At 45.8% G+C, this 26,011-nt stretch overlaps 1 long non-coding RNA gene across 4 annotated transcripts; it reads right to left on the bottom strand.

Moving 5' to 3' along the window:
• Positions 1–4,306: 4,306 nt before the first annotated feature.
• Positions 4,307–9,737, bottom strand: LOC123046989 (uncharacterized). Of its 4 annotated transcripts, none has more exons than XR_006422712.1 (9): positions 9,414–9,729; positions 9,141–9,321; positions 8,528–8,681; positions 8,229–8,324; positions 7,754–7,836; positions 7,543–7,666; positions 5,937–6,804; positions 5,015–5,170; positions 4,307–4,598 (listed from the first exon to the last, which is right to left on the bottom strand). It is a non-coding gene; the product is annotated as an uncharacterized lncRNA (long non-coding RNA). The 4 variants fall into 4 exon arrangements; XR_006422710.1 differs by having other exon boundaries at positions 5,937–6,054; positions 9,414–9,723; XR_006422711.1 differs by having other exon boundaries at positions 5,015–5,807; positions 5,937–7,666; positions 9,414–9,737.
• Between the last annotated feature and the right edge of the window lie 16,274 nt (positions 9,738–26,011).

Raw genomic sequence — 26,011 nt, 5'->3', positions numbered from 1 at the left:
AAAATCTACTCAGGCATCATAGGATGGCAACACATCATTGGATAATAATATAAAGCATAAAGCACCATGTTCAAGTAGAGGGTACAATGGGTTGCGGGAGAGTGGACAGCTGGATATAGATGGTGGAAGGTGATGGAGATGTTGGTGAAGATGGCAAAGGTGGTGGTGAAGATCGCGGTGATGATAATGGCCCCCAGCAGCGTTCCGGCGCCACCGGAAGCAAGGGGGAGAGGGCCCCCCTTCTTCTTATTATTCCTTGACCTCCTCCCTAGATGGGAGAAGGGTTTCCCCTCTGGTCCTTGGCTCCCATGGCGTGGGAGGGGTGAGAGCCCCTCCAAGATTGGATCTATCTCTCTGTCTCTCTCTGTTTCTGCGTTCTGGAATTCTACCCTGACACCGTTTCTTTTATATCTGGAGATCCGTAACTCCGATTGGATTGAAACCTTCGCCCAGATCTTTTTCCAAAAATTAGCTTTCTTGCGGCCAAAGTAGAGCATCAACCGACTTACGGGGTGCCCAGGAGGGTGGGAGGCGTGCCCACCTGGAGTGGGCGTGGGCCCCTGTCTCTTGGCCACCTCGGGCACCGTCTCGCGTTGATTTTACTTCCCAAAAATCACAAATATTCCAAAATAATTCTCCGTCCGTTTTTACCCCGTTTGGACTCCGTTTGATATGGGGTTCTGCGAAACATAAAACATGCAACAGATAGGAACTGGCACTGGGCACTAGATCAATATGTTAGTCCCAAAAATAATATAAAAAATTGCCAAAAGTATATGAAAGTTGAATAATATTGGCATGGAACAATCAAAAATTATAGATACGACGGAGACATATCAGAAGGCTATATTCGGACATCGGAAAGGTTCTGAGTGGTTCGGGTCTTTATCGGAGTACCGGAGAGTTATGGGAATTTGTCGGGGAGTATATGGGCCTTATTGGGCTTTAGGGGAGCCGCGCGCCCCCCCAAGGCCTAGTCTGAATTGGACTAGGGGGAGGGGCGGCGCCCCCTCCTTCCTTCTCTTCTCTCTTTGCCTTCCTTCTCTCCTACTCCTGCTACTTGGAAGGGGGAATCCTACTCCCGGTGGGAGTAGGACTCCCAGGGCGCGCCATAGTAGAGGGACGACCCTCCCCCTCCTCACTCCTTTATATACGGGGGAAGGGGGCATCCCAAAAACACACAAGTTGATCATTGATCTTTTAGCCGTGTGTGGTGCCCCCTCCACCATAATGCACCTCGGTCATATCGTCGTAGTGCTTAGGCGAAGCCCTGCGCCGGTAGCTTCATCATCACCGTCATCACGTCGTCCTGCTGACGAAGCTCTCCTCGAAGCTCTATTGGGTCGTGAGTTCATGGGACGTCGCCGAGCTGAATGTGTGCAGATCACGGAGGTGCCATGCGTTCCGTACTAAGGATCAGTCGATCGTGAAGACGTGCGACTACATCAACCGCGTTGTCATAACGCTTCCACTTATGGTCTATGAGGGTACGTGGACAACACTCTCCCCTCTCGTTGCTATGCATCACCATGATCTTGCGTGTGCGTAGGATTTTTTTTAAATTACTACGTTCCCCAACATCTCCGATGGTACTTGTTGAGTTGGCATAGATCGAGATTAGGATTTGTCACTCCAATTGTCGGAGAGGTATATCTGGGCCCTCTCGGTAATGCACATCACTATAAGCCTTGCAAGCAATGTGACTAATGAGTTAGCTGCGAGATGATGCATTACGGAACAAGTAAAGAGACTTGCCGGTAACGAGATTGAACTAGGTATTGAGATACCGAGGTTTGAATCTCGGGCAAGTAACATACTGGTGACAAAGGGAAACATATGTTGTTATGCGGTTTGACCTATAAAGATCTTCGTAGAATATGTGGGAGCCAATATGATCATCCAAGTTCTGCTATTGGTTATTGACCGGAGACGTGTCTCGATCATGTCTACATAGTTCTCGAACCCGTAGGGTCCGCACGCTTAACGTTCAGTGACGATCGATATTATGAGTTTATGTGCTTTGTTGTACCGAAGGTAGTTCGGAGTCCCGAATATGATCACAGACATGACGATGAGTCTCAAAATGGTCGAGACATAAAGATCGATATATTGGATGACTATGTTTGGACATCGGAAAGGTTTCGAGAGAGTTCGGGCATATGTCGGAGTACCGGGGGGTTACCAGAACCCCCCGGGGAGTCAATGGGCCTTAATTGGCCATAGTGGAAAGGAGGAGGAGGCGGCCAAGGTGGGGGCTCCCCCCCCCAAGCCCAATCCTAATTGGGAAGGGGGCCGGCCCCCCTTTCCTTCCCTCCCCTACTCCAACTAGGGAAGGACGAATCCTACTCCCACCGGGAGTAGGAATCCCCCCCCTTGGGCGTGCCTAGGAGGCCGGCCCTCTTCCCCTCCTCCACTCGTTTATATACGGGGGAGGGGGGCACCCCATAGACACAAATTGATCATTGATCTCTTAGCCGTGTGCAGTGCCCCCGTCCACCATAATCCACCTTGGTCATATCGTTGCAGTGCTTAGGCGAAGCCCTGCGCCGGTAGCTTCATCATCATCGTCATCACGCCGTCGTGCTGATGAAGCTCTCCCCCGACACTCTACTGGATCATGAGTTCGTGGGACATCATTGAGCCGAACGTGTGCAGACCGCGGAGGTGCCGTACTTTCGGTACTAAGATCGTTCGATCGTGAAGACGTACAACTACATCAACCGCGTTGTCATAACGCTTCTGCTTACGGTCTACGAGGGTACGTAGACAACACTCTCCCCTCTCGTTGCTATGCATCACCATGATCTTGCGTGTGCGTAGGAATTTTTTTGAAATTACTACGTTACCCAACAGACGACCCAAACGGGCGTCTCAAATGGGCATCAAACGCCTGGGCTGACCGACACCCCTCATATCCAGCCCAAATCTGGGGCGGATATGTGGAGGTCTAGGCGTGTCGGCCATGTTGGACTGGCAATGGGGTCCCACATGATAATACTCCAAAACCCGGCAGTCCGAAGCTTGTCTCCTCCCATGGACCGATGGCACTGCATGGCGCTGCTCCGGCATGCTGCGTAGTGCCCTAGTCCGGCCATTTAAGCTAACCGCGGACACCGAAACCCTACCCCGTCCACATTTCCCCCCTTTCGCTGCCGCCGCCACTTTTCAATCGTCATCCGCCACCACTAGTAGCCATGACCCCACACCGCCGGGTAGGGAGCTACCAATATCTAACGTCGGAGCGCTGACTACAGCTCCTTGAGTAGATCCGGGCAAGGCACAAACCCCGGATCGCCGCGGGGATTCAGAGGAGGACTTGGCGGTGGAGGAGGAGGAGGAAGAAGAGGAGGAGAATGTGAGGGACGCTAGGGACGCGGATATGCAGGCAGAGCAGCAGGTGATCCTCGGTTCCCTCTGAAGTCGACAAGATGCTTGCATATATGGATGATCATGATGAGGAGCCGGAGCCCTCCTTCGTGCCCAACTACCGGGCGCCCGGCACCGACGTCGTGGACATTTCCGATGATGAAGCATAGTTAGCTAGCGTGTTCGTAGTACGTATGATTTTTTTTTTGCATGATTTGTATGGATTTAGGGATGAGATATGATAGACTCGGATGCATAACACCAAGTATGAGGCGTGATCGGTCACTAGACGCATCCGCCGGGGTTTGAGGGGTCGGATTTGCAAATCCGGGTGTAGCTGACATAGCGGGAGCTGATCTTGTTACAATGTTTTATCTTCTTAGGCCTTTCACAATGTGTTCGATGTCACAACTCTGAAAAGTATGCCACGCAGACGATGATGCCAGATGAAATATATTTAGCACCGCCCGCACACTGTGGAAGAATTGGGCATCGATTGGGAGTCAGACCCACCCATATAAACAAGTGTATATCAGCAACAGTTGCCCCACTAGCAGCGTCTTGCTCCTGGCTCACTGCCGCTTCTTCCCTTGCTCACTGCCGCTTCTTCCCTTGAGCATCAGACTTAGTTTATGGCTTAGTTTATCGAAGCAAGTAGATGCTCCGGTTCCCAGAAAAAATTTTATGGCAGCGTTTGGGCAATGGAGAGCACCGGTGCCAAATGAAGTAAAGGTGAATTTGGCACCACTTTTGGCCTACACTAGTGGTTGGGGCGCGCCCTTGGCGCGCCGCCTGAGGGAAAGCTGGGCGGTGCCAGGTTGGACGCGCCCCTTGCACTTTCCTATGTGTATTACTTGATGTTATTCCATCAGACTCATGGCACAAGGAGATGAAGTATGATACATGCAAGTTCTAACTCAAATAATAAGACAGTTGTGCAAAAGCAACACATTCAGAGAAGTTTCTAACTGAAACAATAAGACAGTTGTGCGAATACAACACATTCAAGGACTGGATCTTTAGAGGTTACATGAACTATGATATAGATAATAAAGCAGAGGCATATTTCCTCACATCATATGGCAGAATTAAAAGGCCTTGGAGAAACAGGAAACACGGCACATGGATTCTATGCATAGACGGTGGTATGGTCGTCAATAGCGTAGAACAGCGAGACCATACAGACTCTTGGTGGCACGGTGCCTCTTCTTTGCAGCCTCAACACGAATATCCTGCAATCTCATCACGAGAATTATAAGCTACAACTTCAAATGCCCATACAATTTGTAGTTGCTTAAAAAAACAAAGCAAGCGAGTACTCAGGAGCTTTGGTTAAAACCCATCTAAACAGAGATGAAAGCTGGCAAACTATACATCCACTTACAACAGAGCAAAAGGAAAGAAAATTACACATGATTAAGTAATATAGATCATTCATGTTGGAACAAAGAGCAGACTAACTGACACAATGTGGTAACTAAATCATTCAATCCCTGAGACTGATTGGATGTCAGTTTCTTTTACTGCCAGTACCTATTGGTAAATTAAACTACTAATCAGAGGAAATATTTAAGCAGCCCAATTACCTACCAGATCATTGTACTTACACTTCCTAAGTCAGCTGCTTATTTGCATTTCATCCAATTACCTCAAATTGACGATCGGCCGTTCATAGGAGCCTCAGTAGGAGAATTGGTAGGCGTCAGACTTTTTATTTTTGAGGCAAAAATGTTGAGCAGCGTCGAACTCTTCTCAGCAACCAACAAAAATCACGCTAGGCAAGTAGCACCACATTGGACACGTCCTTAGAAAAAAAACAAAAAAAAATCCTTTCAGCAACAAAAAGAAAAACTTGATCATCTGGTGCTGGTGACATAGCAAAAACAAAATATGATCTCCAAACTTTTTTTAGATGTATCCCAGAGTTTATATTGACCCTATATTGTTCTCAACAGACAAACTAATCTCAAGGTTTTCACGAGTAAAACTTGAAACGACTGAAACCAACAAATCCTAATTCTCAAGAGCCCTGTGCTTTCCACTATTGTTTATACAGCACCATGTTCCCTTGGGGACTCGACACAATATTGAACAAAGAGAGCAAGTTGGGCGGTGCCAGGTAGGAAGCACCCCTTCCATTTTCTTTTTTTATAGTAGGTATTGTTATTGAATCATAGGCATATTAAGCAGCAAGAAGCCAAGATAAACCAGGAACAAAACTGAAAGTTCATTAGACACTTGATGGAACGAGTGGCACATGCATCTTGGCTCTAACATGACACGGATAAAGAGTACTGAAATCATCTCCATGAAAATAAGGAAAAGAAGCATTGGTCGTGGATGGAGTGGCTGATCTTCAGCTCGAGCTCAATACATCCACCGTCCCAGATCCCGGTCCAGTCTTCGCCGTCGTTGTCGCCGCAAGTAACCATTGTATCTTTCTGAGCCTCGCCTCACAATTTCAATGCAAAATTCAGCCCATCATCTTGCAATTCCTCAATAATATCCTTGCCAAGTGCACCATATATATCTACTCTAGTATGGTTAAAGCTATAAAAGAAGCTGGGTACCTTTTCTTGGATGTCATCCTTGGATTGAAATCCAATGGAGCAGCTCTGTTGAGGGCATGGTTGGTGCTTCCACCTCCTTGGACCTTCAGAGTGAGGCTATAGATTTTGTCGTTTGAACCTAGGGCAGAGCAGGTGTATGAAATTGAACAAATCAAGAATAAAGGAAACATATCATGTCATAGTTTCGTTTAGACAGTCCCAAAGTTCACATTGTGAATAATGAGTAAAAAAAATATCAAAGATGTCGCCTTTCGTTTTCAGTAGTTTCCCTTGAAATGTGAATCCATCAATACATGGATATGGTTTCTATTAACACCCAATCTGAAACAAAGCTAACTATAATAAATTAGAGAACATAATTTAATAGTTTTCAGTGATCTTACCAAAGAATTATAAAATGTTATTGCCACTGTACATCATACCTTTATTGGATTGATATTCATAATTATTTCACAGATGAACTGGGCTTTATTTAAATATTACTCCCTCTGTCCCATAATATAAGAACATTTTTGACACTAGTGTAGTGCTAAAAATCTTATATTATGGGACGGAGGGAGTATATATTTTTGTGTTTCGTCAAAACCTAAAATGTAACCTTGGCAAGAGGTATCCCTAAACCTACACAACCTCAGGTTGTAGTTCTGCCCGATCTATCTCCTCTAACACCCACAACAGACCTAAAATCAGTAAACGAAATGATGTATTTATAACAGGGATAATTCTCACGAAAACTATTTTCTCATAAGAACAGGAGGTAACATAATTAACATTCTTACTTCTGCACCAAAGTTCAACCTAAACTACCCAATCAAGAAGTCTCTTACACCTGCTCGCATGATGGGAGTTGTTTGAAGCTAACATTTAGCTGCATCGAAATTATATGTATCAACTACAGTATACATTTTCATGAATGGGATTACATAAGCATTGAAAACTGTTAAATTACTATTTACAATGATTCGTATAAAACAACTCTTATTTTTACCAAGCATGATATCCCTAATTGGAGAGTATATGTAGAATATCTAAATGGAAGGATGGCTACCTTGAGTATACATAAAAAATAATCGCAGACAAGTGTAACTTCATGCTGGATGAGCTATCAGCATATGTATAGAAAAGTTGGTCAATTCGCTCTATTTCCTTTGAAACCGCTTTAGTGGGAACAGGAAAAATAATGGAAATGTAACTTCAAATAGATCTAAGTAACCTGACAGAATTTAGCCTACAAGGAAAAATTATGCATTTGGTAATTATAATGTGCAAGCAAAATTTATGCTTGTGGAAGAAGCAGAAGGAGAAGGCCGACACATAGCTTGACATAAACCAAATAACTAACAGAACATCCCATACTTCTGCTATGATGTGTATATTTAAGGCCTACATATACCTTTGGCAACAAAGTTAAGAAGTCCAAAACTGGCTGATGGCATAGTAAGAGAAGCAACATTATACCATTGGCTACTTACCATCATAATGATTGCAAGGTATATAAGCAGAACAAATAAAACGTGAAGAGGACCAAAGCATTGTGCTGATATTAGCAATAAATAGGAAAGAGGATGCATGATATCGTAATCTCACTTGGGGCAAAAATACTCACAGCAAGCGATAGCAGCTAGGGCACTCGGATGGTGATGATGTCCTTTGGTGCTCATGTTGCTGCCTGTCAACTTGCTTTACCAGTACGAGCCATCATATATGGGCCTCATGTCCTCCCCTCCGGTCTGCATTAATTTCTAGTTACTTCCCGGCCGGCTACGACAAGTATTATCAAATGTACGTAATTAGCAGTAGGAAATTAATATACATACACAGATCCTTGGATTCGTCTCCTTAATTTTCTACTCCTCTTATTTCCTCCTCTGCAACCCCCTCACCTTCATTCTGATCGCTCCTGAAAAGCAGAAGTGCAAAACGAAACAATGAGTGTGTATTAGAATCTAGCATAGCAGTGAACTAATAAGACGAAATGGAATCAACAAGAGGAGATCAAGTAAACAGATTAAATATAAATATTAGCGCAGTCCAAGATCTAGATTATCATCGATCAGAATATGAACAGCCTGCTCAGTGGTTTCACAGTTATTATAGGTTCTGAATGAGACTTCGAAGATGATATATTGATATGAGATGACAAACCAACACAAAAAGGTTCCTACAGTAGTAGACAGGACAATTGAATATAGCATCATACATCAAATCTAAACCTAAATGAATCTAATAATCTACACACTGGGACTGTAACTGCAATTGCAAAACTAAATGTAAAAGTTTATGCAAAAATACATTGGATGTTACGTGAGCTAGACTCCCAGTTAGCATGCCAACCATCAAATGTGCAGCATGAGATACAACACTATCATCAGATTTCATTGCCAAATCCTGCAGGGCAAATATGCAAGCATGTTAGAAACTTTTCGACTACAGCAAGACAAATGGCTAATAAACATGTACTTCTACGGAAATAGTCCATGGCGTTCATCTTAAGAAAAAGCTCCTTAGTAGTTAAGGTAACTCGGGTGCAGGCTCAGGGTTCATTTTAGTAAATAGTAATACAGTAATGAGCAAACGGCTGCTTCGAATACCTTGCCCAATTGAGACATTGCGTATCCAGCAACGAACCTCACCAAGCTTGAATTGCCTGGCCTGAAAAATTGCTGGGCTGCAGCACGCACATCCGCATCTCGCCATTCCCATCCGTGCTCAGCACCATCATCTCGACCTGCACCCTTTTAGTGTCTGGGCAAACATTACAGAGAATCAGATTACGTGGAGAAACGGTAGCAAACGAATGTGTCATGTCTCTCGTCCCCAGCTCGGCCTATGTCACAAGATAAATAATACAGTTGGAAAGGAATCAGTAAATAAGTTTTACATAAAAGCACCAGACCAGAAGATAAAAAATTACAACTGGAAAGGAGTCAGTAAATAAGTCGCAGATTGTAGTTAAAAGCACCAGACCCTAATCATGCACATCATGTCCTTGAAGCATCACATCCTTACAATTAATCTTCATATAGATTTGTTTTTCTTAGTAAGCCAGTCCCCACGCTGCACCTCTCCTTTTGCATATGTAACGACCATCAACCAAAATAGGTAAAAAAAAAGGTAGATAGAGCACATCGTACACCAAGAATCATAAACTAAAGCATGGATTGCGCAGAAAATCAAAGAACAACCGAGAAGGAGTAGCAATACCTACGGACGGGTTGGAGCCGGCGAGGTTGCCAGCGAGGACAACCAGCACTGGCCGAGGACACCCAATGTTTCCACCACCAGAATCGCCGCCTGCTGCTCCCCTAATTCCGCCTCCGACGATGCAGAGGCGTCCCCGGCGGCTGCCCGTGGCCGCGTCTGTCCCCCACTCGAGATTGAGATCCTGGGATGGGGAGGGGTGGCAATGATGACAACCCTAGGCACGACGAGAAGAGAGAGGATCCCAACTGCCAAAAGGCCGGAGAAGAGAAGTACCTGCTCGTCCCGAGCGCTCGCTTGACGAGAAGGAGACCTACGGGCGGAGGTCCTTGCCGCTGCCGCAGACACGGTCGAGGTTGAGGTCGATGTCGGAGGCGGCGACGGAGACGGCGACGGAGACGGAGACGGCGTCCACCTTCTCCAGTGGCCAGCGCTGGACGAGCAGGGATGGCGCCGGTGGCTGTAGCTGTGGCGGCGCCGGGGAACCCTAGCCGCCGGTCGGGATGGGAAAGAAGGAGAGGAGGTTGCGTTGGGAAAAAAGAACTGCTCTCTCTTTTGTCCCCACCCGTGGAACGACGCATTTTCTTTCCCCCTCTCGTACACAGCCAGTACGCAACCTAGCTCCCTCGGCTCACAATGAGAGGAACTTAGGAGTAATATCACACACTCCAATACAACTTTGCTTATATGGCACATATTTAATGAAAAGAGAGGTGCTTGTGGTAACTAGCTAAGTTACCGGAACATCACACACTCCAAAAAACAGTGAGTCTATAACCTAATAAATACATCGTTGCATGATATTACATAGATGTTCCTACCCACTATAGAGGTAGTAACATAGTCTAGAGAAGTGTGTAAGTTACTAGCTTATGTTCTTGCCCATTGTGACCAGCCTAGTGGAGGGCCTTACTTCTCCTCTGGAAGCTGAATATTACAAAACAATCCTCATAAAACAAGCGAAATGTTACTCTGAGAAAACCCAAAGCCCTTGCTAACTTCGTCGTCCTCCAAGCCGGCCGAAAATCTGCCTGAAATCCGCGCCGCTCCCTCCAGCCCACCACCGCGCTCAAGTTCGTCGCGGCTCCAATGGTGACCAGGTGGAGCCAGAAGAGCCCCGGCCTCAAGATCCTGTGGATCTGGACCCTGGGCACCGCCGCGAGTAAGCCACCCCATCCCCTCCCCTCCTCCCCGTATCCCTAGTCGTGCAATCCACCGCCGCCGCCGGCGCTGATTTCGCTGATTTCGCGCGCAGTCATGATCACCAACGTCGTCCGGACGCGCGTCAACGATATGCAGATGATCCTCCGGGAGGAAGACGAAGCCGCTGGCTCCGGCGGCGGCGGTGGCGGCACCGGGGGCGGGGCCTCCGGCGAGCGCGTCATGAGAGACGACGAGTTGACTTGAGCAGGTATGGGATCCCACCTGTGCCCCAGTGACCGAATCATGTTTATACAGCAGCTAAAGTTAACGATTTAAGAATCGTATCATGTGAAATCCTGTTATTTTTCTTCTCTTGAGAGTGCATTTCAACGAAGGTTAAAGTCGATTCAATGATCGAAATAGGCCTCAGTCCGGAACTGAATACTCCGGATGTGTTTCGTTTCATCGTCCTTATCGTGTTAAATTGTTGTACTAGCTAGTTTATAAGGACACCATTGTGCTATAATTTAGAGGTATCCCCTGGCCCCTGTCTACAATTTACAAACCAGCTCTATTTCAAGTTCCTGATACTTCCGGTCGACGTAATCCAGAGTACATTCTTCTCTTCGGCCTCTTAAGTATAAACATGGCCGTCCACGGTCCACGTAAGCGTCTTCTATCCATTTCCTTCATGGTAGCAATCATGCGTCAAAGGCTGCAATTTTAGCTAGATTTTGAGCCTTCCAATTCTAGCTACGCAAGGTGTAAGGATCTATTTCTGGTGTTCTGAAAGTATGACATGGCAGCCCAAGTTGATGGCATCTTAAGCCCATCACACAGGATTAGTGCTAATGGATGGTTACATTATTCTTTCATCCATGTATGGCTGAATCTTAATTGATATCTCATGAATCACCAACCTTTTCTCGAGTCATGTGACTTATGAGGTAAGACCAAGAGTTGCCATTTGCCATAGGGCCGGCTATGTAGCCTAGAGCTATTTAGTCCAGATGGTTTCAAGCTGGCATTGATCCCGATTATCAAAACATACACTATTCCTGCATCAAGTTGTATTGCTGTGGTAGAAGCAATTTCATAGTTGTGCCATTTGCCATACGGCATGGATAGTTGCAGCTGGTTCAAATGTCAGTGGAGAACTGGAGATTGAACCAGAGTGCAATGTAACAATTATGTTGCACAAGTCCTGGCTGGGCTGCAACTAGGTGTTCCAAAGCATACACTCCACCGGTCACCTGAAACAGAAAAGGTTCCTCCACTTGTCATGATTGGAAGCCTAAACGACCCGGGTAACTTGTAGTTGTGATGTAGGAAATCAACAGAGGGTTTGTAGGGAGTATTTCAGTGATGTTTGTTTCTGTCAAGAGTGGGTGAAGAGAAAGATGTGAGCAGCAGAAGAGAGTTTCTCCCAAGTTATGATGGAAGTTCTGTTACGCCTGGCGCTCACAGCCAGCACTCTCACATACTCTTATTTATGCGAATAAGTAGCATTGCAAATATTACATTTAATAAATGCTTCTTACAAATGTAAGGATTGCATGACGCTACAAAACGAAGTGGAACACAAGTATATGATAATGCACTCATTTATATATACTCTTAACAGTCTAGATTAAATGTGTATATCTGAATTTGACTCGGGCGTCAAACGTTATGCGAGATGCACTTAGAGTGCAGTACTTACCAGTACATTCAATTCAACTATACATACCCTTTGTATTTACAAGGATTACAAAGTTACAAACATAAACGGGAATAACAACAGCTAATTGACTCTTTAGCTCCCATCGATCTTTTAAATCTTTTGTATTGCTTTCTTCCTACAGCAAGCAGATGTCCTTACTCCATATGCTCATCAGAACTTTCCTAGCAAACTTACTGTTTCATACAGCCTTAATTATGTACTCTCTGAATTCTAAGCCACAACTTGCTCTGAACTTCTTGCATGCCCACCTTGTTCGTTGGCTTATGCCATCTGGTCCTCTTTACTTTGATATTTGCACAATGAGTAGAGTTCACCAAGTCTTGCCTCATGAGATGCTAACCAATTTTGTATGCTTATCACTTGATCAAATGGTACATCTGCCGGACAGTGGACAAGGCAATGCTGGGTAACAGTTACAGCAAACTGATTTACTACTTACTTAGCATCATAGCTGTTATAGCGATCTGAATTCTTTTTCAATCGTTCCTTGTACAAAAAGTACATTAGTACAACCAGGTATGCTAGAGTTGGTCATGCTAAAAGATAAGAGCAATGGCATGGCTGGCAAGGAAAGTAGAGCAATGGCATGGCTGATGGTGCATCTCCCTGCACAGGGAAATACTAGCATATGCCATTTTTAAATGAAAGTACCCAGCACAGGGATAGAGCTACAGTTCCTCTGACCAACATAACCAAGTCCAGTACCCAGCACAGGGATAGAGCTAGAGTTTTGTTTCACTGTTCTTTTATGTATGCTTGAGCGACTCTACATGGCAAAGTTCGTGGAAGTCCTAACCGAAGTTCTTTTCTTGCAGCAAGTGAAGAGTTTGCTTGAGCTTGAGCGACTCTACATGGCAAAATTCGCGGAAGCCCGCGTTTTGCCAGCCAAGACTAAACGGTTCATCGTTTGATGTCTCCAGAAACTTTTTTTAGGGCATTTTTATTGGTAAAGCAGTGAGGTATGTACCTGCGTGGGGCATGAAACTGTGGAACTGCTTGGTTCCAAATACTGCTGCCTCTTGTACCTGTCTGTTGCTTAGAAATGAATCTGTTACTTTACAAGGTCAAGTTTTTTATGGTAAGAAAGAGTGCCAAACGTTTCTGGACCCTTTTCCAGTGGAACTGGGCATCGTTAGTTCGTTTGGTCACCACTTGGCATTGCCAATCTGTTTCCGTGTGTGGTGCGGCTGGTGATGGACAGAGCGTGGCTGTGCTGGGCTGCCATGGTTTTGCTTCTTTTTTTTAATTGAGGAGCTCTAAAACTAGACAACACTCAAAACAAATCCGCACCAGTTTTAAAAAATGCAACATAATTTCATGAGCAGATTGATACAGCTTCACTCACAGATTTTGGACGCCACCAACTGTGCCATTCACCACTTATACCACTGATGCAGCTTCAAGTGAAAATAAAAGTAAAATTTAATTTCACTTTTTTTCTAGCCTTTCCACCCACCTTAACACTTGCTGAAGTACAAAACATGCCTAACATAGATTTTTTTTTTTTTTTGCATCTTAAGAGTACAGCCTGAAAGCAATGGAAGCGTCATCCTGGGAAGTAGAAGAGAAATGATAACCCAAAGCACAAGAAAAAAAAAGAGAGAAACTACACTTGTTCGCCTAGCTCATTCATTCCACCTTCAAAATCGTTCTACGTCCATTTTGATTGGCAGCAAGCTGCTTCCTAATATTCTTCTTGGCTTCATCTTCCCTGCGATTTGCTTCCTTTTCCACCTCTTCTTCGGATATATTTTCCTCTAGCAAAATAACGACAGATAGCCACATTTCCTGGATGTTTGGGAGGAATTCCAGACGAGAAAAGCCAGTTGTAGAACTCACAAGTTCCAGCCTCAGCATCTCAAGTTTCGGCATCGGTGTTAGCTCAAAATCCAAGGATTCGCGCATGTAATAAAGCTCGAGTGCCACGAGGCTTCCGAATAGGCCACTTTGGAAAGTGATAGGCCCTTCAATCTGCAATATACATCCTCCAGCAGCAGAATGGATAGGTTTGGTACGCTCCCAAATGACTTGTATGGTTTTTCACTGGCTTGGGGCGTGTTTGGTAGTCGGCATAAAGGCCAATCAGGCCCGCGCATGACGAAAATGAACTGTTTGGCTGTTCGTATACACTATTTGTCCCGCATCGCATAAATATTAAAAAGAAAAATATAATTTTCATCCCTCAATTCTTGACAGAGTCTAAATTTGATCCCTCAACTTTAAAATCGGACAAGTTACACCCTGAAGTATTGAAACTGGACCAGTTAAGTCCATCTCCTGCCTGGAAGCGGTTTCACAATGATGTGGTCGTGGTTTTGACCGGATCTGTGTCCACGTACTCTAGCGAATTTTCTTCTTCCTTCTCATTCTATCTCAGGTAGGCGTTTCGCCGAGCTGTTGGCGTGCGTCCAGCAGCAATGGAAAGACGTGGGCATGGAGGCCGCTCCAGCGCGTGTTCCCTGCCGCGCTGCCCGCAACGCTGACGCCGAGCTCATGCCCTCACCTCGGTCTCGCTTCCTCTCCTCTCCTCTATCTCGCTCTCGCCACCCTGTCCAGAGCATTCCAACAGCCACCAAAAGCCAAGCGCAGCAGCAGTGAAGCCTCTGGACCGCGGACCGTAGCTCCTTCTCCATCCGCCACGGTCGATCAAGATGACCACTGACCAGGAGAGCGGCACCGATGATGGAGCTTAGTGTGTGGACGAGTGCGGAGGGCGGGCTGCCCAGCAGAGGCGCGCATTGCTATAGAGCGTCCCGCTGTCGCTGTCATCGGAGATTCAACGTTGAGCATTGAGAAGAAGCAGGAGGTATGTGTCGCCCCCAAGCTGGACTACCCGAACGCATCCATGGCGAGTGCAGGGCACCACGGGAAGGCACGTGTGTGGTTGGTGTAGAGGCGGCACCGAGGTCATGCGAGAGCCCACGGCCGGCACACCAGCCCGCGGGAGGCGCTCGGCCGAATACATCTCCAGCGGGACTCCGTCGCTGGACATGGGGCGCATGGCGGTGACCTGCCGGAGCAGAGATGCACTCACTTGGCGATGCTCGATTCATCTGGGCGTCCTTTGGCAGGAACCGACAGTGATAGCAGAGGCCTAGGAGCAAACGGGGTAGCAGGATGCGGTTGCAAAGCAACTAGTGGCCCAGGAGCGCAGGCGGCAGCACGAACGAGCAACGCACACAAACTGGTCGACGAAATGCCGGCTGGACTGAGTAGGAGAGAGAGAAATTGCCAACTGGACTGCATTTGGTCAAAACCATGTTGACTTAACATGAATACCGCGTTGGCTAGGATGAGGGACGAAATTTGTCCGGTTTGAAAAGTTCAGGGTGCAATTGTGTGGTTTTGAAATTCAAGGACCAAATTTAGACTCTGCCAAAATTTGGGGGACGAAAAGTATACTTTTGTCAACATTAAAGCACCTCTCAGCCAGGCCCGCTAGGAACGTTCGAATCGACAGTTTCTAGTGAGTGATGCTCGACCGAGGCAGGGGAAGGGAACGCAACGCTGAGCTCGTGCGACCACAGAGATGGCGCGAGCTCGCACGCTTCTCCGAAAAATCGACGGGTGGATTTCGGCTCACCTCCCGTGGATTCGGTCGCCCTATATAGCCCCCTTCGCCTCACCGCCGAAACTCACGTCATCCTTCTTGCCCCTTTCAAGCTTTCCCGCCGACATGCATCGGCACCGACGAGCAAGTAAGCGGCGTTCCTTCCCCGCCGGGCTGCCCACGGCGGCGGCGACAAGTGACCTCATCTTCTCCGACCATTTCGGCGTCTCCCTCGAGCTGTAACGATGGCCTCTGTGAGTTCAATCACCCTCTTCTTTGTACTCGTTGTAGCTAGATCTGAGACCACGTGGTAGGGTTTTATGTTCGAGCTTGTGGTAGGGTTTGATCTGTGAGCATCTTGTAGCATGCTAGGGTTGTATTTGGGTACCAATATGTGAGATTGTGATGTTGTGGTGCCTATTGGTGGTCGATTTGTGGCATCCTAGGATAGTGTTGAACACACTAGTGTTGGGGAACGTAGCATGCAATTTAAAAAAAAAATCCTACGCTCACGCAAGATCTATCTAGGAGATGCATAACAATGAGGGGGAGAGTGTGTCTACGTACCCTCGTAGACCGTAAGCGAAAGCGTTTCACAACGCGGTTGATGTAGTCGTACACTTTCACAATCCGTCCCGATCAAGTACCGAATGTACGGCACCTCCACGCTCAGCACACGTTCAGCTCGATGACATCCTCGCCTTCTTGATCCAGCAAGATGGGCAAAGTAGTAGATGAGTTCCGGCAGCACGACAGCTTGGTGACGGTTCGTGATGAAGAACAATCTCCGCAGGGCTTCGCCAAGCACTACATAAACTAGACGGAGGATAAACTAGAGGGGAAGGGGTTGCCGGCACATGGCTTGGTGAATCTTGATGTCCCTTGGGTGCTAGCCTTGCCCCTCTATTTATATGTTGAGCCCTATGGTCGAAACTTGGAGTAAAAGCCTCCTCAAAGTCGGTTTTGCCCGAAAGGCAGGAGTCCTTCTCGGACTCCAGGGCAAGACACTAGGGTTCCCGACGTCTACCCCCCTAGACGCCAGGGTTCTCTGGCGTCTAGCCTCTGGTCTCCGCAAAACTTCCTTTTGCACTTTGCAAAAGCCTCGTGGCACTAGTAGAAAAGGGGGCATCAGTCCCGATTCTTGAACCAGGACTAAAGGATCGTTACTAATGCCTCCCCCCTTTAGTCCCGGTTCAAACTGGAACCGGGACTAAAGGCCGCGGCCACGTGGAGCTCCACCTTTAGTCCCGGTTGGTAACACCAACCGGGACTAAAGGAAATTTTATGATTTTTTTTATTTTCAAATTTCTGAATTGTTTTAACCTCTAATCTCTAATCACCACCCCTCATCACTGCTCAATTTATCCTCTAATCTCTAATCACCCCTCATCATTCCTAATCATCTAACTTCCCGAACGGTCACCCATCCTCCAACTCCCCCAGCCTAAGCACGCTTAACTTCCGGGTTCTATTCTCCCTCGTTTCCAAGTTTGCACTTGTTGTTTTCCTGACAATAGTAAGATGTCAATCCTATTAACCCTCAGGAATTTTGCGTGAGCATGAAGTGACACATTTCACTATTGTTTTAAAAAACAATAATTATTTAGTAACACTAATATTTATTGAATAATTAGTTTGATCATTGTTTGACCACAGTTTGACCAAATTTGACCAAAATTCAAAATAACTGAAATAATTATTTAGTAACACTAATATTCTAGAATAATTAGTTTGACCATTGTTTGACCACAGTTTGAAATTTTTTCGATTTTTTCCACTCTAGATCTTAAAAGCCCCGTAACTATTTTTCTGTTAGGTTTTTGAGGATTTTGAAAATGTTTAACGGGGTTCCCCCTATTAAATTTGGATGTAACTTTTCGAGTAGATGATTTTTCATATAAAAAACTTTTTCATCCGAGCCAGTATGCAACAGTTATGCCCATTTTACTAAATTCTAGAGAGATTTTGCAACTAAAGTCGAAATTCACATTTGCAAACTTTCCCAACAACTAGACCACATATCACATGGGAAACTATTTTTTTTAATTTTTTTGACATTTTCATCAATTTATTTTATTATTTTTTTAAACTGAAAAGGCAATCCACCGGGGGGGGGGGGGTGGAGTTTGAAAATGTGACCTTTAGTACCGGTTCGTGCCATGAACCGGTACTAATGCCTCAAACCCCATTAGTACCGGTTGGTGGCTCGAACCGGGACTAAAGGTCTAACCTTTAGTCCCGGTTGGTGCCACGAACCGGTACTAAAGGGCATCGCACCCTTTAGTCCCGGTTCGTGGCACCAACTGGGACTAAAAGGTCCAGACGAACCGGTACAAATGGCCCACGTGGCCCGTGGGCGCATGAACCGGGACTAATGCCCCCATTAGTCCCGGTTCTAGACTGAACCGGGACTAATGGGCTAACCCAGGGTGGACCAAAGCCCTCTTTTCTACTAGTGTGGGCTTTCCCCTTTGGCCCAAATAAAGTGTTCTCGTACCCAAACATTTTGGGAAACATCCGGAACCCTTTCCGGTGAATTTTGGAATCCTTCCGGAGATCAAACACTACTACCCCATATATCAATCTTTACCTCCGGACTATTCTGGAGCTCCTCGTCATGTCCATGATCTCATCCGGGATTCCGAACAACATTCGGTCACCAACATACATAACTCATATAATACTATATCGCCGACGAACGTTAAGCGTGTGGACCCTATGGGTTCAAGAACTATGTAGACATGACCGAGACACCTCTCTGGTCAATAACCAATAGCGGAACCTGGATGCCCATATTGGCTCCTACATATCTACGAAGATCTTTATCGGTCGAACCGTTATGACAACATGCATTATTCCCTTTGTCCATCGGTATGTTACTTTCCCAAGATTCGATCATCGGTATCTTCATACCTAGTTCAATCTCGTTACCGGCAAGTCTCTTTACTCATTCTGTAATACATCATCCTGCAACTAATTGATTAGTCACTTTGCTTGCAAGGCTTCTTATGATGTGTATTATCGAGAGGGCCCAGAGATACATCTCCGATACTTGGAGTGACAAATCCTAATCTTGATCTATGCCAACCCAACAAACACCTTTGGAGATGCCTGGAGAGCATCTTTATAATCACCCAGTTACATTGTGACGTTTGATAGCGCACAAGGCATTCCTCCGGTATCCGGGAGTTGCATAATCTCATAGTTGAAGTAATATGTATTTTACATGAAGAAAGCAATAATAGCAATAAAACTGAACGATCATTATGCTAAGCTAACGGATGGGTCTTGTACATCACATCATTCTCCTAATGATGTGACCCCATTATCAAATGACAACTCATGTCCATGGTTAGGAAACCTTAACCATCTTTGATCAACGAGCTAGTCAAGTAGAGGCTCACTCGGGGCACAATGTTTTTCTATGTATTCACACATGTATTTAGGTTTCCGATCAATACAATTCTGCATGAATAATAAACATTTATCATGAATAAGGAAATATAAAATAACAACTTTATTATTGCCTCTAGGGCATATTTTCTTCAGTCTCCCGCTTGCACTAGAGTCAATAATCTAGATTACATTGTAATGATTCTAACACCTATGAAGTTTTAGTGTTGATCATGTTTTGCTCGTGGAAGAGGCTTAATCAATGGGTCTTCTGTTGGGGAACGTTGCAGAAAATTAAAATTTTTCCTACGGTTTCACCAAGATCCATCTATGAGTTCATCTAAGCAACGAGTCAAGGGGAAGAGTTTTCATCTACATACCACTTGTAGATCGAGTGCGGAAGCGTTCAAGGGGTTGGTGATGATGGAGTCGTACTCGACGTGATTCGGATCACCGATGACCAAGTGCTGAACGGACAGCACCTCCGCGTTCAACACACGTACGGTACGGGCGACGTCTCCTCCGTCTTGATCCAGCAAGGAGGAAGGAGAGGTTGAGGAAGACAGCTCCAACGGCAGCACGATGGCGTGGTGTTGTTGGTGCAGCAGTACTCCGATAGGGCTTCGCCAAGCACGTACGGAGGAGGAGAGGTGTTGGGGAGGGGAGGGGCTGTGCCTTGGCTTATGTGTAGCAGCCCTCCCCTCACCCCTCTATATATAGGAGGAGAGGGGCAAGGGGGCCGGCCCTCTAGGGGAAACCCTAGAGGGGGGCGGCGGCCAAAGGGAGAGGGAAAAAGGGTGGCTTGCCCCCCAAACTAGGGGGGCGCCTCCTTTAGGGTTTCCCCTCCCCTTGCCCTAGCCACATGGGCCTAGGTGGGGAGGCGCGCCCAGCCCACTAGGGGCTGGCTCCCTCTCCCACACAGCCCATGTGGCCCCCCGGGAGGGGTGGCCCCACCCGGTGGACCCCCGGAACCCTTCCGGTGGCCCCGGTACAATACCGGTATGCCACCGAAACTTTCCGGTGTCCGTTTAACCACTTTCCTTATATAAATCTTTACCTCCGGACCATTCCGGAACTCCTCGTGACGTCCGGGATCTCATCCGGGACTCCGAACAACATTCGGTAATCACATACTTGTCTTCCTGATAACCCTAGCGTCACCGAACCTTAAGTGTGTAGACCCTACGGGTTCGGGAGACATGCAGACATGACCGAGACGACCTCAGGTCAATAACCAACAGCGGGATCTGGATACCCATGTTGGCTCCCACATGCTCCTCGATGTTGTCATCGGATGAACCACGATGTCAAGGGTTCAAGCAACCCCGTATTCTATTCCCTTTATCAGACGGTATGTTACTTGCCCGAGACTCGATCGTCGGTATCCCAATACCTCGTTCAGTCTCGTTACCGGCAAGTCACTTTACTCGTACCGTAATGCATGATCCCGTGACCAGACACTTGGCCACCTTGAGCTCATTATGATGATGCACTACCGAGTGGGCCTAGTGATACCTCTCCGTCATACGGAGTGACAAATCCCAGTCTCGATCCGTGTCAACCCAACAGACACTTTCGGAGATACCCGTAATGCACCTTTATAGTCACCCAGTTACGTTGTGAAGTTTGGTACACCCAAAGCACTCCTACGGTATCCGGGAGTTACACGATCTCATGGTCTAAGGAAGAGATACTTGACATTGGAAAAGCTCTAGCAAACGAACTAACCGACCTTTGTGCTATGCTTAGGATTGGGTCTTGTCCATCACATCATTCTCCTAATGATGTGATCCCGTTATCAACGACATCCAATGTCCATAGCCAGGAAACCATGACTATCTGTTGATCACAACGAGCTAGTCAACTAGAGGCTCACTAGGGACATATTGTGGTCTATGTATTCACACGTGTATTATGATTTCTGGATAATACAGTTATAGCATGAATAAAAGACAATTATCATGAACAAAGAAATATAATAATAATCCTTTTATTATTGCCTCTAGGGCATATTTCCAGCAGTCTCCCACTTGCACTAGAGTCAATAATCTAGTTACATTGTGATGAATCGAACACCCATAGAGTTCTGGTGCTGATCATGTTTTGCTCGCGAGAGAGGTTTAGTCAACGGATCTGCGACATTCAGATCCGTATGTACTTTGCAAATTTCTATGTCTCCATCTTGAACATTTTCACGGATGGAGTTGAAACGACGCTTGATGTGCCTGGTCTTCTTGTGAAACCTGGGCTCCTTGGCAAGGGCAATAGCTCCAGTGTTGTCACAGAAGAGTTTGATCGGCCCCGACGCATTGGGTATGACTCCTAGGTCGGTGATGAACTCCTTCACCCAAATAGCTTCATGCGTTGCCTCCGAGGCTGCCATGTACTCCGCTTCACATGTAGATCCCGCCACCACGTTCTGCTTGCAGCTGCACCAGCTTACTGCTCCACCATTCAACATATACACGTATCCGGTTTGTGACTTAGAGTCATCTAGATCTGTGTCGAAGCTAGTGTCAACGTAACCCTTTACGACGAGCTCTTCGTCACCTCCATAAACGAGAAACATATCCTTTGTCCTTTTCAGGTACTTCAGGATATTCTTGACCGCTGTCCAGTGTTCCTTGCCGGGATTACTTTGGTACCTTCCTACCAAACTTACGGCAAGGTTTACATCAAGTCTGGTACACAGCATGGCATACATAATAGATCCTATGGCTGAAGCATAGGGGATGACACTCATCTCTTCTATATCTTTTGCCGTGGTCGGGCATTGAGCCGAGCTCAATCTCACACCTTGCAATACAGGCAAGAACCCTTTCTTGGACTGATCCATTTTGAACTTCTTCAAAATCTTACCAAGGTATGTGCTTTGTGAAAGACCTATGAGGCGTCTCGATCTATTTCTATAGATCTTGATGCCTAATATATAAGTAGCTTCTCCAAGGTCCTTCATTGAAAAACACTTATTCAAGTAGGCCTTAATGCTGTCCAAGAATTCTATATCATTTCCCATCAAAAGTATGTCATCTACATATAATATGAGAAATGCTATAGAGCTCCCACTCACTTTCTTGTAAACGCAGGCTTCTCCATAAGTCTGCATAAACCCAAACGCTTTGATCATCTCATCAAAGCGAATGTTCCAACTCCGAGATTCTTGCACCAGCCCATAAATGGATCGCTGGAGCTTGCATACTTTGTTAGCGTTCTTAGGATCGACAAAACCTTCCGGCTGCGTCATATACAGTTCTTCCTTAAGATAACTGTTAAGGAATGCCGTTTTGACGTCCATCTGCCATATCTCATAATCATAGTATGCGGCAATTGCTAACATGATTCGGACGGACTTAAGCTTCGCTACGGGAGAGAAAGTCTCATCGTAGTCAATCCCTTAAACTTGCCGATAACCCTTAGCGACAAGTCGAGCTTTATAGACGGTAACATTACCATCCGCGTCTGTCTTCTTCTTAAAGATCCATTTGTTTTCTATCGCTCGCCGATCATCGGGCAAGTCAGTCAAAGTCCATACTTTGTTTTCATACATGGATTCTATCTCGGATTTCATGGCTTCTAGCCATTTGTTGGAATCTGGACCCGCCATAGCTTCTTCATAGTTCGAAGGTTCACTGTTGTCTAACAACATGATTTCCAGGACAGGGTTGCCGTACCACTCTGGTGCGGAACGTGCCCTTGTGGACCTACGAAGTTCAGTAGCAACTTGATCCGAAGTACCTTGATCATCATTATTTTCCTCTTCAGTTGGTGTAGGCATCACAGGAACATTTTCCTGGGCTGCACTACTTTCCGGTTCAAGAGGTAGTACTTCATCGAGTTCTACTTTCCTCCCACTTACTTCTTTCGAGAGAAACTCTTTTTCCAGAAAGGATCCGTCCTTGGCAACAAAGATCTTGCCCTCGGATCTTAAGTAGAAGGTATACCCAATGGTTTCCTTAGGGTATCCTATGAAGACGCATTTTTCCGACTTGGGTTCGAGCTTTTCAGGTTGAAGTTTCTTGACATAAGCATCGCATCCCCAAACTTTTAGAAACGACAGCTTAGGTTTCTTCCCAAACCATAATTCATACGGTGTCGTCTCAACGGATTTAGACGGTGCCCTATTTAAAGTGAATGTAGCTGTCTCTAGAGCGTATCCCCAAAATGATAGTGGTAAATCGGTAAGAGACATCATAGACCGCACCATATCTAATAGAGTGCGATTACGACGTTCGGACACACCGTTACGCTGAGGTGTTCCAGGCGGCGTGAGTTGTGAAACAATTCCACATTTCCTTAAGTGTGTACCAAATTCGTGACATAAGTATTCTCCTCCACGATTTGATCGTAGGAATTTTATCTTTCGGTCACGTGGATTCTCTACCTCATTCTGAAATTCCTTGAACTTTTCAAAGGTCTCAGACTTGTGTTTCATTAAGTAGACATACCCATATCTACTCAAGTCATCAGTGAGAGTGAGAACATAACGATATCCTCCGCGAGCCTCAACACTCATTGGACCGCACACATCGGTATGTATGATTTCCAACAAGTTGGTTGCTCGCTCCATTGTTCCGGAGAACGGAGTCTTGGTCATCTTGCCCATGAGGCATGGTTCACATGTGTCAAATGATTCATAATCGAGAGACTCTAAAAGTCCATCAGCATGGAGCTTCTTCATGCGCTTGACACCAATGTGACCAAGGCGGCAGTGCCACAAGTATGTGGGACTATCGTTATCAACTTTACATCTTTTGGTATTCACGCTATGAATATGTGTAGTATTACGCTCGAGATTCATTAAGAATAAACCATTGACCATCGGAGCATGACCATAAAACATATCTCTCATATAAATCGAACAACCATTATTCTCAGACTTAAATGAGTAGCCATCTCGTATTAAACGAGATCCAGATACAATGTTCATGCTCAAACTTGGTACTAAATAACAATTATTAAGGTTCAAAACTAATCCCGTGGGTAAATGTAGAGGTAGCGTGCCGACGGCGATCACATCGACTCTGGAACCATTCCCGACGCGCATCGTCACCTCGTCCTTTGCCAGTCTCCGCTTATTCCGCAGCCCCTGCTGTGAGTTACAAATATGAGCAACGGCACCGGTATCAAATACCCAGGAGTTACTACGAGTACTGGTAAGGTACACATCAATTATATGTATATCGAATATACCTTTAGTGTTGCCGGCCTTCTTATCCGCTAAGTATTTGGGGTAGTTCCGCTTCCAGTGACCCTTCCCCTTGCAATAAAAGCACTCAGTCTCAGGCTTGGGTCCATTCTTTGACTTCTTCCCGGCAACTGGCTTACCGGGCGCGGCAACCTCCTTGCCGTCCTTCTTGAAGTTCTTCTTACCCTTGCCCTTCTTGAACTTAGTGGTCTTATTGACCATCAACACTTGATGTTCTTTCTTGATTTCAACCTCTGCTGACTTCAGCATAGAAAATACTTCAGGAATGGTCTTTACCATCCCCTGCATATTGTAGTTCATCACAAAGCTCTTGTAGCTTGGTGGGAGCGACTGAAGGATTCTGTCAATGACTGCCTCATCAGGGAGGTTAATATTCAGCTGGGTCATACGGTTGTGCAACCCAGACATCTTGAGTATGTGCTCACTGACGGAACTATTTTCCTCCATCTTACAACTATAGAACTTGTCGGAGATGTCATATCTCTTGACCCGGGCGTGAGCTTGGAAACTAGTTTCAGCTCCTCGAACATCTCATATGCTCTGTGATGCTCAAAACGCTTTTGGAGCCCCGGTTCTAAGCTGTAAAGCATGCCGCACTGAACGAGGGAGTAATCATCAGCACGAGACTGCCAAGCATTCATAATGTCTTGGTTCTCTGGGACAGGAGCGTCACCTAGCGGTCCTTCTAGGACATATTGTTTCCTGGCAGCTATGAGGATGATCCTCAGGTTCCGGACCCAGTCCGTATAGTTGCTGCCATCATCTTTCAGCTTGGTTTTCTCTAGGAACGCGTTGAAGTTCAAGTTGACATGAGCGTTGGCCATTTGATCTACAAGACATATTTGCAAAAGGTTTTAGACTAAGTTCATGATAATTAAGTTCATCTAATCAAATTATTGAATGAACTCCCACTCAGATTAGACATCCCTCTAGTCATCTAAGTGTTACACGATCCGAGTCGACTAGGCCGTGTCCGATCATCACGTGAGACGGACTAGTCATCGTCGGTGAACATTCTCATGTTGATCGTATCTTCCATACGACTCGTGTTCGACCTTTCGGTCTCCGTGTTCCGAGGCCATGTCTGTACATGCTAGGCTCGTCAAGTTAACCCTAAGTGTTTTTGCATGTGTAAAATTGTCTTACACCCGTTGTATGTGAACGTAAGGATCTATCACACCCGATCATCACGTGGTGCTTCGAAACGACGAACTTTAGCAACGGTGCACATTTAGGGGGAACACTTTCTTGAAATTGTTATAAGGGATCATCTTATTTACTACCGTCGATCTAAGTAAACAAGATGCATAAACATAATAAACATCACATGCAATTATATAAAGTAGTGACATGATATGGCCAATATCATATAGCTCCTTTGATCTTCATCTTCAGGGCTCCATGATCATCTTGTCACCGGCATGACACCATGATCTCCATCATCGTGTCTTCATGAAGTTGTCACGCCAACGACTACTTCTACTTCTATGACTAACGCGTTTAGCAAATAAAGTAAAGTAGTTTACATGGCGTTCTTTAATGACACGCATGTCATACAAAATAAAGACAACTCCTATGGCTCCTGCCGGTTGTCATACTCATCGACATGTAAGTCGTGATTCCTATTACAAGAACATGATCTCATACATCACAATATATCATTCATCATTCATCACAACTTCTGGCCATATCACATCACATGACAATTGCTGCAAAAACAAGTTAGACGTCCTCTAATTGTTGTTGCATCTTTTACGTGGCTGCAATTGGGTTCTAGCAAGAACGTTTTCTTACCTACGAATAACCACAACGTGATCTTGTCAACTTCTATTTACCCTTCATAAGGACCCTTTTCATCG

The sequence above is a fragment of the Triticum aestivum genome, chromosome 2B (genome assembly GCF_018294505.1).
Source record: "Triticum aestivum cultivar Chinese Spring chromosome 2B, IWGSC CS RefSeq v2.1, whole genome shotgun sequence".
NCBI classification, from domain to species: Eukaryota; Viridiplantae; Streptophyta; class Magnoliopsida; order Poales; family Poaceae; genus Triticum; species Triticum aestivum.
Note: the sequence above shows the minus strand (reverse complement) of the source record. Positions and strands in the feature narration are given on the sequence as shown.